The sequence below is a fragment of the Mytilus californianus genome, unplaced genomic scaffold (assembly GCF_021869535.1).
Source record: "Mytilus californianus isolate M0D057914Y unplaced genomic scaffold, xbMytCali1.0.p SCAF_8, whole genome shotgun sequence".
NCBI lineage: Eukaryota > Metazoa > Mollusca > Bivalvia > Mytilida > Mytilidae > Mytilus > Mytilus californianus.
Window position 1 is genome coordinate 94,710,018 of NW_026262734.1, and position 17,031 is coordinate 94,727,048.

The window sequence follows — 17,031 nt, forward strand, 5'->3', positions numbered from 1 at the left end:
GGGACTATTACTTCGACTACTGAACAGATTTTGAAAATCTACTGGACGACTTTTACCTTATTTACCTACCTGGAATCTTGGACAAGATGTGTGCCTGGATGCTCTGATCGAACTTTATAATCGGATTCCTTACTCCGTAATGATGTCTTGTGATGTATTTGTGACTTTTGAACATTTAGTTAAAGACCATTGAATATCTTGAACTATTTTTCAAATTATTTATTGATATTAATAGTAAATTAATTAATTTGTTGATAACTATATGTATCTGTATTCGAAATTTTGGTAAGTATACCTCACCGATCTTTATTTATTAGGGTTAATGTTAGTATTATTAATAGCTCCGAAACTCTTTCTCCCGAGACCGACCATGTAATTATTTTTGTCGGGACTTCCTGCTTCTTGCACGTGCCTGACTTCCGGCCCGGCCGGAATCGTTGTCCCTAGGAACTATATGTATGACGTCACTCTCCGGGTTCAGGGCAGTCTACACTAAGAGTTTGAAATGAGCAGACGCTCATCTTTTGGCTCTCACTTTAGGAACTACAATGACAAGTAGACTAGCCACCACTGTATATTTATTGTATGTAAATTATATTCATTCATATATGTCTTTCAAATAAACATCTTTATGTTTACATGGTTTTATAGTTTGTCCAATATCCCAGAACTTGGGTAGGCAACGGGTACAACGAACTTGCGAAGCCAGTGGAAACTTCACTCCCGTTACAGTTCTATTCATTAATTTAGATATATTTTATTAAACCTCGAACTGAAGAAAACAAATGAACATACTTACAAATATCAATTAAAATAATGTAAATTCAACATTAGTTGATGGTGGTTTTTTTTTTTAATATTAGAAAAGTATTTTTTTTGGTTACTGGAGAAGGATGTGAACATTTGTCAATAACAATTTTAGTCAAAAGGCAGCAATTAAGCACGAAGTTGCAAATTTTTAACCTCTCGAATTTATTCCATATGCTTGGCGATCTGTTCTTTTATATCTTTGATGTTAGGATTAAAGTACGGTTTAATTATTTTTTCGTTAATGAAATTGTCAAGATTTTCCCATCTCTTCAGGTAGATTTTTTCCTTGGTGTTGGTTGATATTTTCTGAAACTGTACATGATCTACAAATCCTTTAAATGTCTCTCTGGACGCCTTTTCTATTGGAACCTCCAAAAGGATTGGCAGATTGTAAAATTCTGCTTCCAAAATATCACTAATCAACTGAACAGATTGTAGGTTATTTTTTTCACAGTAATCTGCCAGTTTCATGTCAACTTTTGACAGAGTATCCTTACATTGATATTCGTGCGCTAATGGTAGAATGAGATGAGCGATGTTTTCTGAAAATAAAAAAATTAAATTATTTATCGTCCTTCTTTCGCCTTTATATATATATATATATCTTTGCCTCCTTGTAATTCTCGAATCACGACTTGAGACGTTAGCAGATTTTATCAGCGACGTCAGAATGTGTGATAAGACGTTATCCACGGCATAAAATGATGAATTTCCAAGCCTTGTTTCATCTTGTTTCATCGTCACTCAATGGTCATTTTGTTTACTTACGTCTGTGACGTCATTGTTATAGGAAAGCACTTGTTTACAAAAGAAGCTCAAAAAGATATTCACCAGCCGGTATATAATAAGGTCATTGGTCGACCGGTAAAAATACGGTTATTCATCGCAGCGTGCAAATGTTTAGGGTTATTATTCCTTCCTTGTATTCAAATGAAATTTAACTAAATAAGTTCCAATCAAGTGATAGTCGTATACCCAATAAAATTGTTTATATAATATGCAATGGCATAAACGATACCAATTTTGCTATACGAGATGCGCATTTTGACAATCAATGTATATTCAGTGAGGCTCTATAAGTAAGGTATATTCATATTAATTATTAAAAGCCTGGTACCTTTGATTAATTTTTCAATGTACTAAATAATTAATTGGCTCAGTTTAAACATAATATTGACTCTATGTTACTATTTTTGGAAATGATATTGACTCCCTGTTATTATTTTTAGTTATTGTTAGTAAACTGCAGTCAATATCGATCAATATAATTAGTAAAAATATTAATGTCGAGTCAATATGTCAAAATAGTGAAAATATACAAAATGTATATTGGGGAACACATGACCAAATAAACCAATGAGACACAAGAAACATCAAACCATATGTAATATTGATTAATAACCTTAAGGGGCATTAGTTGTCAAATTCATGTTCACCGATAAACAATAAGCAATGAATGGACTCGATAATAAGTATTAACATTTCGTGTGTATTTTTGTTTTGACGTCATCTTATTAACCCACGAATTGACCTCCGAAGACCGACTGTCATATAAGCTGATATAATCGAAACATAAATATTAACAAATAGCGATCACGTTTTATTGGATTTTTCTATGTCTGTTTAATTTCATATTGAATATTAAAAGAATGTTTATCGTCGTATTTACCTGTAGAAGAATTTTTTTTTGTGTGGATCAAATCAGTCAACCAAATAGTTCATCTTTATTTCGCTTTCGATATTGACATTCTTTTCTTTTTAATAACTAGAAAATGACATTTCTTGTGACACGAATTTCATTGAATATCATACAATATAATATTTCCATACCTGTTAACTCTAGTCCATCGAATCCAGGCAATGTGTGCCGCAAAAAATGAGCAAATGTGATAGGACTCTTGTCTGGTAAATTGATAACTCGAGCTCCCTTCTCTTTAAAATTTGCTGTTAACATTTTATGAAAAACCGGAGATGCTGCCATAAGGTGCTCCTTATTTGCTTGAAGTGTACCTTGGTTTGTTTTAATTGTTAAATCGTTGTTATTGAAAGGTGCTATCGCTTTGGAGAAAAGTTCATTGGAATGTTCATGATCTGGTTTTAATTCCTTTGGTTTGGTATCCATAATAAGTTTTTCACGTAGCTAGCAGAAGCTGTAATAGAATGTCAGCAATATAAAAGTTTTACAATTCACGTTCATTTCACTGAGTAAAACTAACTCACTTTAATGTTGATCTTTCAGCTCTCCTTCCTAATCAAAGATACAGTGCACGGTGTCTAGTCTGCTCTCGAGCAAGCTAGAAGATATTTCTTCTACCTAGGTTCAAAATATTGGGAAAGAATTGAGCAGTCACTTCAATATACAAATACATGTGCAGGTATGTATTTTTATTTGCAAGTGCTTGTTCTAGCTCTTTGAAAAACCAAACGTGACTAAAGACGGCTACTGGAGGACTATATCATTTCATTATTGTTGGAGGCTACTAGTATACTAATTGTTGCCTAGCAATAAACATGATAAATGATGTGTTAATTTTGAGTGAGTCGATCTTCATTTTACACTATACTTTATAAAGCGTGCCATAGTTCTAGCTAAGGAATGTCTAGTTTTAAAATATATAAACAATAATATCACATACTTTTAAGAAAGATAAACACTGGCATGTTAAGCTCATTAAGACACCAATAGCATATTGATTACCTCACCTCAATCAGCTGACTTCTATATGACTATTATTCATTGTCATTGCAAGTTCTCTCTAGTGCAATTTTATGATAAAGCCATAAATCTCAATATAAGCGGTTGATATCGAAAGTAGAATAATGTTCATAGCATAAATAATGTTCAAATTAATAACCTTGCCATAGGCGGATCCAGGAGGGGGTGGGGGGGAGGATAGGGGGGCCGTTCCCCCCTTTCGTGGGAAAAATTTGGTTGCTTATATAGGGAATCACTGAAGCATGACTGGAGCGGGCCCCCCCCCCCCCCCCCCCCCCCCTTATGAAAAGTTCTGGATCCGCCATTGTTGAGTTGCGGATAGCCTACAATAAAGCAATATATTGATAACAGTATGCTTAATCTGAGTATTTAATTTAATAACTGATGTGTTACTCTACCTTTATCATAATTTGTTTATTTTCCTGTTAAGGTAAAACACATAAGTATGGGGCAGAATCAGGGTCATAATTATCGATCTTAGCATATTCTTATATCTTTTAACTGTTTAATGGTATGCTTACATGATTTAAGCATATGCTCATTTGATTTTTGTATATGCTAAAATCATTAAAGCATACCCTTAAATGATTTTAGTAAAATCAATTTAGCAAATATGCTGAATTGTTCAGCTTAAAAATAAATGTTGGCCCGGAATCATTGTCATTATTATTAAACTTCGAATGTTTGATTATAATTACCAAGTTCATTTTAGCATATACTTAATTCCTTTAAGCTTATGCTAAATACATTTAGCTTATGCTAAACTGAATTTAGCTTATGCTTAAATGCATTAAGCTTATGTTTAAATGAATTTAGCATTTGCGAAATTATAATTTAGTATATGCCTAATTAATCGTGTTCTCCAATGAAAAGCTCGTTTCCTAACTCGTTTGTTGCACAGTTGCTACATGCGGTCTTTACTTATTCTAAATATATCGCAACTAAATTGATGAACAGAGAATTTTCGATGCTTTAAATTTATAATGTCTAACAGAGGACGTTGCAGAGACCCCCGTTCTTATATCATTTTTTTGACTACGTGTAACAGAATTGTGCAGGATTCAATACGTTTACTGAACACTGATGTTAAGAACCCAGAATAAGTCGATGGCGTGTCAGTTCAACTCAAAGGCGTTGAAAGATCTAAAAATCCTTCCTACCGACTTCCCATAGAAATTAAATGGTTGCTCCCTTATGTAATGGGTGCACTCATTGGATGATATTTTCTTTACATTCAGCAATTTAGTATATACTTTATTGAATTAAAGATATGCTCAAATGAATTTAGCATATGCTGTAATGAGTTTTAAAACATGTTGAAATGAATTTATGAAATAATTATGACCTTGATTCCGCGCCAACATTTCTGTATAAGCGTAATAATTCAGCATATATTGAATTGATTTTAGCATATGCTAAAATGAATTAAGCATACACTTGAATGATTTAAGCATATGCTTAAATCTATTTAGTATATGTTGAATGCTAAATGGAAATAGAAAAACGACACAAGAGTAAGCTGATTCTGCTTCACATGTGTCACATGTCGTGTTGATCATTTACAAATCTGATAATAAGGTTCATTTAGTGATATTGCAATCGAGGGATAAAATACAGGGTGGTGATACGAAAATTGGAACATATCAATGGTCATCTGTGACACAGATACTCCATGACAGTCAACCACCTCGTGATGGCGTCCTTGAAACTTTCGAATGGATGATTTTAATTTTACTACTTGGAACTCTATGTTCAATAGCAAAACTCTACCAAGGAAATCATGATATCAAATACGTGCTCCGGAATCTCGTATCAACTGAGATGAATGTATGTGTGATTAGAGATTTTATTTCTGTCAATATGATTCTTATTTTCATTGGTCTGTGATGTAGTTCTTGAGAAGGGACGACCTTCTCTTAGTTTTTTTGTGTTGAAATATATGTTTCGATGTGTCTGTATTCTTGTTTCTGAATATACCACAGTCCCAATAAAAATTGTTTTGTCAGTGTATGTCGCACATCTTCCGATTTCTCAATATTCAAACTGATTAGCCTAGTCCTGGAAGGCTCTTTGATGCTAACTGTTGCTTCTCTGACAGCTGTACACGACAAAGTTTGGTTTTATTTGTCGCTTCACAGCATTTACAAACAAACGCTCTATGATATTCTTGGTTTTCAATCGGTATATCATACTTTATACTTCATACTTCGTACTTTATTCGGCCTTTTAAACTCTTTTTGATTCGAGCGTCATTGATGAGTATTTTGTAGACGAAACGCGCGTCCGGCGTGAATACAAGATTACAATCATGGTACATATGTATATTTTTCTGTGTTTCGTAGTATAGTAGAAAAATAATGTATTGTACGGTTCATCAATACTAAGTGTAGTCACGTGTTAAAAATGACCAATGGTCAAGTTTCTTATGGTTTGGCGCCAAATGTATTGTCTTGTGTTAAGGTCTTCATTCTAGCCGTGGACGTTCGATAGTAAACAACAAAATGGACGAGCCGGCGATTAAACAGTTAATAGCAAACGAGGTTCATAATGCTGTACAGACTCCTACAGAATCCCAGAGACAGCTCTCCGATAGCCAAATTGCAAAAATCGAAGAACTGACAACAGACAATTACGAGTTCAAACGGAAGGGTAATAAAGAACAACATAAGATCAACACCAAAATCATCAAGAAGATGAAAGAAGCCCAATCTAACTTACAAGGCAGTCCAATGCAGAACGAACAGATAAACTCAGCAACCCAACGAATTGGTGAAGGTATTGATTTGCTAACACATAGGCAAAAACTTGTGAAGATGGCTGATCAGTCAGAAAGCGGGTGGAAGACGGTAGAGGAATACCAGACGAATAGTCTAGCGGATAATTCCGAAGACGAGAAAAGAATACGCAGAGCTGATGTAAGAGCTGCACAGAAAATGAAGGCAGAGAGAAAGACAAAGAAGAGTAGATTTGCCCCCATTTCGCACCCCACATCAACCAGATCGAGTGCACCCATACCTGTTCAGATATCATTACCTGTACACAGACCAGGGAAATGCTACGAGTGTGGAAAACCAGGTCATTGGCGTAAAGATCATGCTGCAATGTCAATGAAGCAGAACTTTGATAAGATAAGTATTGATTTTGAATATTTATCAGGTTTTCAAGATTTTGAAGAATTCGGTATTTCCGATTCTGAAAATATAACGTATGATTTTTTAAACAAGTCTAGTTTTCATAACGAAAACAACATATCGAAAAGTAAACAAGTAGATAATAGATCGCCAATAGGCATGTTAAAAGGGCTTTTAATCATTGGACGAAATCAGGTGCTAATGAACAAGTATTTGATGTTATCAAGAACGGGTATAAACTACCATTTTACACTGTACCTAGCAATTGTTCACTAAAAAACAACAGATCGGCATTAGATAATCCTGAATTTGTACAGAGTGAGATAGACCAATTAATAAGTTAAGGTTGTGAATCAAAAGTAGATCTCATATCAAAAGTAGTAAATCCTTTGACAGTAGCTAAAAATAAAAATAAGTTGAGATTAGTTTTAGATGCTAGGCATATAAATCCGCACTTGCATAAATTTAGATTTAAATATGAAGATGCAAGTGATGCATCGAATTTGTTTAACAAGCAAGATTATCTGTTTTCATATGATTTGAAGTCTGCATATCACCATATTGAAATATTTGCTGAACATAAAACATATCTTGGATTTGCATGGGAAATTTCAGGTAAAATTTCCTATTATGTTTTTAATGTATTGCTATTTGGTATTTCAACAGCCGGTTACATTTTCACTAAAGTTACTAGACCGGTAGTACAGTATTTAAGACAAAAGGGTATGAAAATCATTATGTATTTAGATGATGGCATAGGTGGAGCGGAAAATTATGAGAAAGCATTAGAGATAAGTAATCAAGTGCACACAGAATTGCAAATGTTTGGATTTCTTATAGCAGAACAAAAATGCAACTGGCAACCTTCTCAGACAGTTACATGGTTAGGTTTAATATGGGACATGTGTGTTGGTAAGATTTATGCGTCTCCTGAACGTTTAGATAAACTGAGAAATTTTTTAAAACACTTTATCGAGAAAATATCTTCAGGAAACTATTTATTTAAAGCGAGGTTAGTGGCTTCATTAATGGGTCAGATAATTTCTATGCAAGCAGCTATGAGTAGTTTGGTTAGATTGAGAACTAGGAGTCTTTGTGAATGGGGGGGAGGGGAAACTGAAAACTTTTATTGTAGAGTCGGAAAGTTTTTCCTCAAATCATATTTTACGAGGAAGAGGAAAAAACGGAATTTTTGGAATGTACAAATCTGTATTTGACATGATCGCATTAAAAATTTGTTTTTAATTTATAAAAAAACACATGTGCATTTGACTGAAACAAATTAAAATACTTACAACAAAAATTATTTTATGAATCGAAATAGATATTTATTGATTTAATGTATTTTGACAGGGATTCAACTAGGACAAACAATAGAAGACGAGATTTTAGCAGCTGGTGTGACGTCAGATAACTTTTCAACTTTAGCCAATCGAATGGTACATTTTCTATTACATTCTAGAAGTGACAATACAACTAAATTATATCATGGTGCTTTTCGGAGATTCGAGAAATTCATCGTTTCTGAAGGCGGAGTGGCAATTCCAGCAGAACCTATTCACGTGTCATTGTATCTAACCAAACTTTTAGACAATGGTTCTTCGCACAGTGTTTTACAAACTGCTTTTTACGCTATTAAATGGGCGCATAATATAAACAATTTAGATGATCCAACAGATAATAATTTCGCAAAAAATTTGTTAGAATCCTCAAAAAGACAAGAGCATAGTCCAAAAGTTAAGAAAGATATTATTGACTCAGCTGATATAGTTAAGCTATGTGAAAAATATACTTATAGTGAGGACATAGGTGTAATAAGAGATTTAGTTATGATAGTGCTTGGTTACTCTGGTTTTTTACGATTTAGTGAAATCAGTAATATAAAATACAAAGATGTTAAATTTTGTGAATCACATATAAATATTACTATAGAAAAGAGTAAAACCGATCAATACAGATTAGGTGACTCTGTAGTTATTGCTAAAGGTCAATCCGCAGCATGTCCTTTTCTTTTACTTCAACAGTATTTGAATTTAGCTAATATCAGTTTTTCAAATGAATTCATATTTAGACCTCTTTTTAGATCAGGCAGATATTATAGTTTGATATATAAAAATAAACCACTTAGTTACACTAGGGCTAGAGAATGTATTGTCAATCGTTTGAAAGAAGTTTGTAAAAATTTGAATATTGGGTTGCATTCACTGAGAGCTAGTGGTGCTACAAAAGTAGCGAATTCAAATGTAAGCGACAGGTGTTGGAAACGTCATGGTCGTTGGAAGAGCGACTCGGCCAAAGACGGATATGTCGCTGATTCATTAGAACATAGATTAGAAGTGACCAAACATTTAGGTATTTGACATTTTTAGGGGGAAAAGTTTTTCAAGTATTTATTGTTCTAACTATTCTGCGCCCGTTCCTTGTGGATTTCTATAGTTCGTCCGCACGGCAAATGCAAAATATATTAGTTGAGTTATTTTTTAGATTTATATAGTTTTGAAGTATAGTCCAATTTTGTATTTGGTATACTGGTCAGTCAACATTTTGAGTATGTTTGGTATATCTAGTATGGTATAGTAAATACCATGAGTTTATTCACATACAATTCCCTGTACTTGTTCTCTTAAAGCGATTGTTTAAATATTGTCCTCTGTCCTAATCAGACCGTTTATTTAGGCGTGCGCAACACTTAAATCGGGACTTAAACCCTAACCAGAATGAGGTTCCATCAAATGTTGACGGTTTAACTTGCTATGATAATGAGTTGTTTGATATTTTACTATTATTCATGACGGTATTCCCATTTTCTACGTTAACAGTGGTTTCACTTGACATAACAGGACAAGTGTGGTTGATGATGACAGGGACCTCACGAGTCCAGGATTGGAATGCAGGAACAGTCTTGTTTGACTATAAATTTCTAGCACAAGACACATTAGTTTCAAAGATGTTTACTTGAGTATTTAGTTTTATACTTTTATTCCGACTGTCTTTGCTCTCCAGGCGGTACGGACATATTTAAGTTCTTACTTGCAAAGTCGCTGTTCATATATCTACATTTTTTAAATTTATATTCGTATTCAGAGAACAACTATACTGATGTTGTGCATTGCAGTTATTTCTAGACTTATATCCGTCGTTGTTGTTATGAATACCCTCCAGTAAAATTTTATCTTTTAATATGATTATTCCATGTATTTACTTTTTTCTTCTTATTTGGAAATGAATGTTTTGCAATAGCAATTGTTTTCTCTATTTGGTTGAAGATTTACTTAATTTACTGTTCATAGATTAAAGCTATTTTTCAAATTTTGGGACCAATTACAAAACTCTGTATCGTGTTTAAGTGTTTGAAAATCAGTTCTACAGAAGCTGAATTTTGATTGTACCGATTCGCGTGCATGAATCATTTCTGCATTGCTATGCAAAGTTTTTTTTCAGTCTGCCCAGTTTCTGGTTGGTGTAGTGCTTACGGTTTATCTATAGCTGTTAGGGAAGTGAATCTGCTTTTATCCAGTGTTGTCAATGTGTTATGATAATATATGAACGGGCCCGATACACACTGAATCTTTGTCCTATTGAATTGAAAAAGCGCATAGATACTAAAAAGCAATCTGTATGCGATGTTAGTTTTTAAAACAGGCATTGTATTTTTTAGCAGACACTGAACCTTGAAATTTGGGTCGACAAAAGACATGTGCCAGTAAGAAACTTTGTTAAATAAAGAACCTGTATACAATATACATTTTTTATGAAGGCCGGTGTCATATGGTATTTTGAACCCCCTAAAAAGGGAACCCGGGGTCAAAATACCATGCGGTATAATGAACCCGGGGTCATTCTACCGCATGGTATTTTGACCCCGGGGTCATTTTTCCCATATGGTATTTTGAACCCCACCATGGAAAATTGAACCCTCCTGTTTTGGATAAATAGTATTGCAGATTATCTAATTTACAATTTGTTGGCTATGACTTTTTTTTAAACTGGATCTATAGTAGGGGGTTCAATATACCATGGCAGGGGGGTCAAAATACCATGGCTAAATAAACTTTTCAAAACATCTTTTTAAGCAAGTAAAATACATACCAACTACTTATTGGAGTATAATTACTATGTAAAAGAGTTATAAAAGCTAGAATTTTTAAATTTAAAGGTCTATAGTAGGGGGTTCAATATACCATGGTAGGGGGGGTCAAAATACCATGGCAAAGTAAAATTTTCAAAATATCTTTTCATGCATGTAAAATACAAACAAACTACTTATTGGAGTATAATAACTATGTAAAGGAGTAACATAAGCTAGAATTCTGAAATTGGAGGTGTAAAAAGGGGGGGTTCAATATACCATGGCAGGGGAGTCAAAATACATGATGGCTAAATAAATTCTCAAAACATTTTTTCAAGCAAGTAAAATACATACCAACTACTTATTGGAGAATAATAACTATGTAAAAGAGTTATAACAGCTAGAATTTTTAAATTTAAAGGTCTATAGTAGGGGGTTCAACATACCATGGCAGGGGGCTCAAAATACCATGGCAAAGTAAAATTTTCAAAATATCTTTTCATGAAATGTAAAATACATACAAACTACTTATTGGAGTATAGTTACTATGTAAAGGAGTAACAGTAGCTAGAATTTTGAAATTGGAGGTGTAAAAAGGGGGGGGGGGGTCAAAATACCATAGGTTAATAAAATTTTCAAAACATCTTTTCAAGCAAGTAAAATACATACCAACTACTTATTGGAGAATAATTACTATGTAAAAGAGTTATAAAAGCTAGAAATTTTAAATTTAAAGGTCTATAGTAGGGGGTTCAATATACCATGGCAGGGGGGTCAAAATACCATGGCAAAGTAAAATTTTCAAAATATCTTTTCATGCATGTAAAATACATACAAACTACCTATTGGAGTATAGTTACTATGTAAATGAATTATAATAGCTAGAATTTTGAAATTGGAGGTGTAAAGGGGGGGGGGGGGGGGGGGGTCAATATACCATGACAAGGGGTCAAAATACCATGGCTAAATAAAATTTTCAAAACATCTTTTCAAGCAAGTAAAATACATACAAACCACTAATTTGAGAATAATAACAATGAAAAGGAGTTTTAATAGCTAGAATATTTAAATTGGAGGTGTAAAAGGGGGGGGGGGGGGTTCAATATACAATGGCAAGGGGGGGGGGTCAAAATACCATGGCTAAATAAAATTTTCAAAACATCTTTTCAAGCAAGTAATATACATAAAAACAACTTATTGGAGTATAATTACTATGTAAAGGAGTTATAACAGCTGTAATTTTTAAAATTGAAGGTCTATAGTAGGGGGTTCAATATACCATGGTAGGGGGGTTTATATACCATGGCAAAGTACTATTTTCAAAATGTCTTATCATGCATGTAAAATACATACAAACTACTTATTGGAGTATAATAACTATGTAAAGGAGTCACACAGTTAGAATTCTTGAAATTAAAGGTCTATAGAAGGGGGTTCAATATACCATGGTATGGGGGGCAAAATACCATGGCAAAGTAAAATTTTCAAAAGATCTTTTCCAGAAAGTTAAATACATACAAACTACTTATTGAGGTATAATAACTATGAAAAGGAGTTATATGAGCTAGAATTTTGAAATTGGAGGTGTAAAAAGGGGGGGGGGGGGTCAAAATACCATGGCTAAATAAAATTTTCGAAACATCTTTTCAAGAAAGCAAAATACATACAAACTACATATTGGATTATTATTACTATATACAATAGTTACATTTGCTAGAATTATTGAAATTAAAGGTCTTTAGTAGGGGGTTCAATATACCATGGCAGGGGGTCAAAATACCATGGCAAAGTAAAATTTTAACTTGCTGGAAAAGATATTTTGAAAATTTTACTTTGCCATGGTATTTTGAGCCCCCTGCCATGGTATATTGAACCCCCTACTATAGACCTTTAATTTCAATAATTCTAGCAAATGTAACTATTTTATATTGTAATAATACTCCAATAAGTAGTTTGTATGTATTTGACTTGCTGGAAAAGATGTTTTTAAAAGTTTACCTAGCCATGGTATTTTGACCCCCCTACCATGGTATATTGAACCCCCCCCCCCCCCTTTTACGCCTTAAATTTCAAAATTCTAGCTATTCTAACTCTGTTACATAGTAATAATACTCCAATAAGTAGTTTGTATGTATCTAACTTGCTGGAAAAAATGTTTTGAAAATTTTATTTAGCCATGGTATTTTGACCTCCCTGCCATGGTATATTGAACCCCCTACGATAGACCTTTAGTTTCAAAAGTTCTGGCAATTCTAACTCTTGTATATAGTAATGATACTCCAATATGTAGTTTGTATGTATTTAACTTGTTGGAAAAGATTTTTGAAAGTTTTACTTTGCCATGGTATTTTGACCCCCCTGCCATGGTATATTGAACCCCTATTATAGACCTTTAATTTCAAAAATTCTAGCAATTCTAACTTTTGTATATAGTTATAATACTCCAATAAGTAGTTTGGATGTATTTTACTTGCTTGAAAAGATGTTTTGAAAATTTTATCTAGCCGTGGTATTTTGACCCCCCACCATGGTACATTGACCCCCCCCCCTTTTACACCTCCAATTTCAAAAATTCTAGCTATTCTATCTCTGTTGCATAGTAATAATACTTCAATAAGTAGTTTGTATGTATTTAACTTGCTGGAAAAGATATTTTGAAAATTTTACTTTGCCATATGGTACAGTACTTGCAACCTTAGGCGTTACTGTTTGACGTGAACTTGACTGATCGGTGAATGATCGGTGACGGATGTTTGACTGATCGATGACGTATCGGTGATCGATGACCCATAGAATCCGTCAGATACGTCAAATAAGCTATGTGAGAGTTACCTTGACAACGGTCAGCGATCGATCAGTGAAGTATTTATATGCACGGATCGGACGGATACGTATATAATTAAAATTCTTATGTAAAACAAACTCCACAGCATTTACATTCGATAAACGCGGACCTCTACGAAGACACCTTTACTCGTTAATTTTTAATCAACTGGTTGCAATAACACATAAATAATATATAAATTACTTTTCAAGCATTATATGTATAACTTATATTCTCCTGTACTTGAAAGTGGTATGTTTTATTCAAAATCAAAAGGTCTCAAGTAACGATTTTTTTAAAAGAATTTCATACTTCATTTCAAAATTGTAAGGGGAAAAATACTTTTTTTGTGTTGAATACGGTGAATACGAATGTAATAATTTCTTTGTTTTGATAGAAATTACGAAATTCCATTAGATTTCAGTATTTTTTGTACATCAGGATTGATTGTTTTTCATAAAATATGCTAATTTTTAGGGAAAAGATACTAAATTTTTTTTCGTGTTGAATAAAAATGTAAACAATTTTTCTTTCATATCAGAAATAAAGAAATCTCAAATGAAATCAAACATTATAAATGCATTTAGATGAGTACTTTTGTATAAGATGTGAATAATTTAAGGATATATATGCATAATCTTTTGTTTTTGTTGAATAAGAATGCAATAATTTTTTTATCTTATTGGAAACTATTGACAGCCATTGGATTTTTGTACTTTTTGTAGTTCAGGATTGTTTTTTTTTTCATTAAACTAATAGAATATCAGAGAAAATATACTAAAATTTTGTTCGCAATGTATAAAATTACTAATTTTTCTTCTTTTGATAAGAGAAAATGAATGTTACTTGAAACTATTTATTCTAAAGGCCTCGAGATAAGTGTTTTATACGACCGCAATAATTTTGCGGTCGTATATTGGTATGACGTTGGCGTTGTTGTCGTCGTCGTCGTTGTCCGAAGACACATTAGTTTTCGCACTATAACTTTAGTTTAAGTGAATGGATCTCTATGAAATTTTACCATAAGGTTCAATACCACAAAAGGAAGGTTGGGATTGATTTTGGGGGTTATGGTACCAACAGTTAAGGAATTAGGGGCCAAAAAGAGGCCAAAATAAGCATTTTTGTAACTTCCAGACAATAACTTGTGTATAAGTGTATGGATCTCTCTGACATTGTACCACAAGGTTCCATATCACAAAGGGAAGGCTGGAATTGATTTTGGAGGTAATTGCCTCAACATTTTAGGATTTAGGGGCCAAAAAAGGGGCAAAAAACAAGCATTTTTCTAGTTTCATGACAATAACTTGTGTGTTAGTGTTTGGATATTTCTGAAATTGTACTACAAGGTTCCATATCACAAAGGAAAAGCTGGAATTGAGTTTGGGGGTAATTGCCCGAAACGTTTAGGAATTGGGGGCCAAAAAGGGACCAAAAATAAGCATTTTTCTAGTTTCCAGACAATAACTTGTGTTCAAGTGTATGGATCTCTCTGAAATTGTACTGCAAGGTACCATACCACAAAGGGAAGGCTGGGATTGATGATGGGGGTAATTACCTCAATATTTTAGGAATGAGGGACCAAAAAGGGGCAAAAAACAAGCATTTTTCTAGTTTCCAGACAATAACTTGTGTTCAAGTGTATGGATCTATCTGAAATTGTACCAAGGTACCATACCACAAAGGGAAGGCTGGGATTGAGTTTGGGGTGATGAATCATAAGGGGGTTAAAAAAATTTGGGGGGGGATTTTTTTTTTTTTTTCCTTTTTTTTCTTTTTTTCCTTTTTTTTTCTTTGAAAATTTTCCATTTTAAGTTGGTTATTTCTGATTTATAATTAAAAGCAGATAATTATGATATGGTAGGAGATACACACCAAACAGGATGTGTATATTATTATATAATAAGTATTGTGCAATAGCAAGAAATTTTCAATTGCACAGTAATGCACAATAGCAAGAAATCTTCAATTGCACAGTATTGCGCGATAGCAAGAAATCTTCAATTGCACAGTATTGCGCAATAGCAAGAAATATCCAATAGCACAATATTGCGCAATAGCAAGAAATTGTCAATTGTACAGTATTGCGCAATAGCAAGAAATATTCAATTGCACAGTATTGTGCAAAAGAAGATACTTCGTATAAATTGCTTATTTCTTGACCAATTTCAATGGGGTTCTATTCTTGAATTCTTGGGGTTCTTTAATATGCTGAATCTAACCGTGTATTAAGTTTTTGGATTTTGGGCCCCGTTTTTAAATTGGTCCACATTGAGGTCCAAAGGGTCCAAAATTAAACTTTGTTTGATTTCATCAAAAATTGAATTATTGGGGTTCTTTGATATGCCGAATCTAACCGTGTATTTAGATTCTTAATTTTTGATTCCGTTTTCAAATTGGTCTACATTAAGGTCCAAAGGGTCCAAAATTAAACTTAGTTTGATTTTAACAAAAATTGAATTCTTAGGGTTCTTTGATATGCTGAATCTAAACATGTATTTAGATTTTTGATCATGGGCCCAGTTTTCAAGTTGGTCCAAATCGGGGTCCAAAATTAAACTTTGTTTGATTTCAACAAAAATTGAATATGTGGGGTTCTTTGATATGCTGAATCTAACCATGTATTTAGATTTTTGATTTTTGGGCCCCGTTATCAACTTTGTCCACATTGAGGTCAAAAGGGTCCAAAATTAAACTTTGTTTGATTTCATCAAAAATTGAATTCTTGGGGTTCTTTGATATGCTGAATCTAACCATGTATTTAGATTTTGGATATTGGACCATAATAAGTGAATGTCCAATTTAAAATTTATAAGTTCTTAGACCACATTCATTCTGTGTCAGAAACCTAAGCTGTGTCAAATATTTAATCATAATCCGAATTCAGAGCTGTATCAAACTTGAATGTTGTGTCCATACTTGCCCCAACTGTTCAGGGTTCGACCTCTGCGTTCGTATCAAGCTGCGCCCTGCGGAGCATTTTATTTATAAGAAATCTTATAATGTAAGGAGAATAATACTTAAACTTTTGTTTGTGTTGAAAACATATACAATAATATCTTTATTTTGATAGAAATTATGAACCGCCGTTTGATTTCAGTACTTTTTGTACATCAGGATTGGTTGTTTTTCATAATTTATGGTGAATTTTAGGGAAAAGATACTAAATTTTTGTTCGTGTTGCTTAAAAATGCAAATATTTCTTCTTTTATTTCAGAAATATTGCAACGTCACTTGCAATCAGTCATTATAAATGCCTTTTGATAAGCAATTTTGTATAAAATGTGAATTATTGAAGGATAAATATGCATAAACTTTTGTTTTCGTTGAATAAGAATGCTATAATTTCTTTATTTTAATGCAAATTATTGACCACCATTTGATTTTTGTATTTTTTGTAGTTCAGATTTGGTTGTTTTTCATCAAATTAAAAGAATATCAGAGAAAATATACTAAAATGTTGTTCACATTGTTTAAAATT

General features: G+C 33.1%; 1 long non-coding RNA gene across 1 annotated transcript; it reads right to left on the reverse strand.

The window, feature by feature from the left end:
- Window positions 1-741: 741 nt before the first annotated feature.
- On the reverse strand, window positions 742-3,970 carry LOC127710874 (uncharacterized). Its single transcript, XR_007986376.1, has 3 exons — window positions 3,925-3,970; window positions 2,641-2,960; window positions 742-1,352 (listed from the first exon to the last, which is right to left on the reverse strand). It is a non-coding gene; the product is annotated as an uncharacterized LOC127710874 (long non-coding RNA).
- Window positions 3,971-17,031: the final 13,061 nt, after the last annotated feature.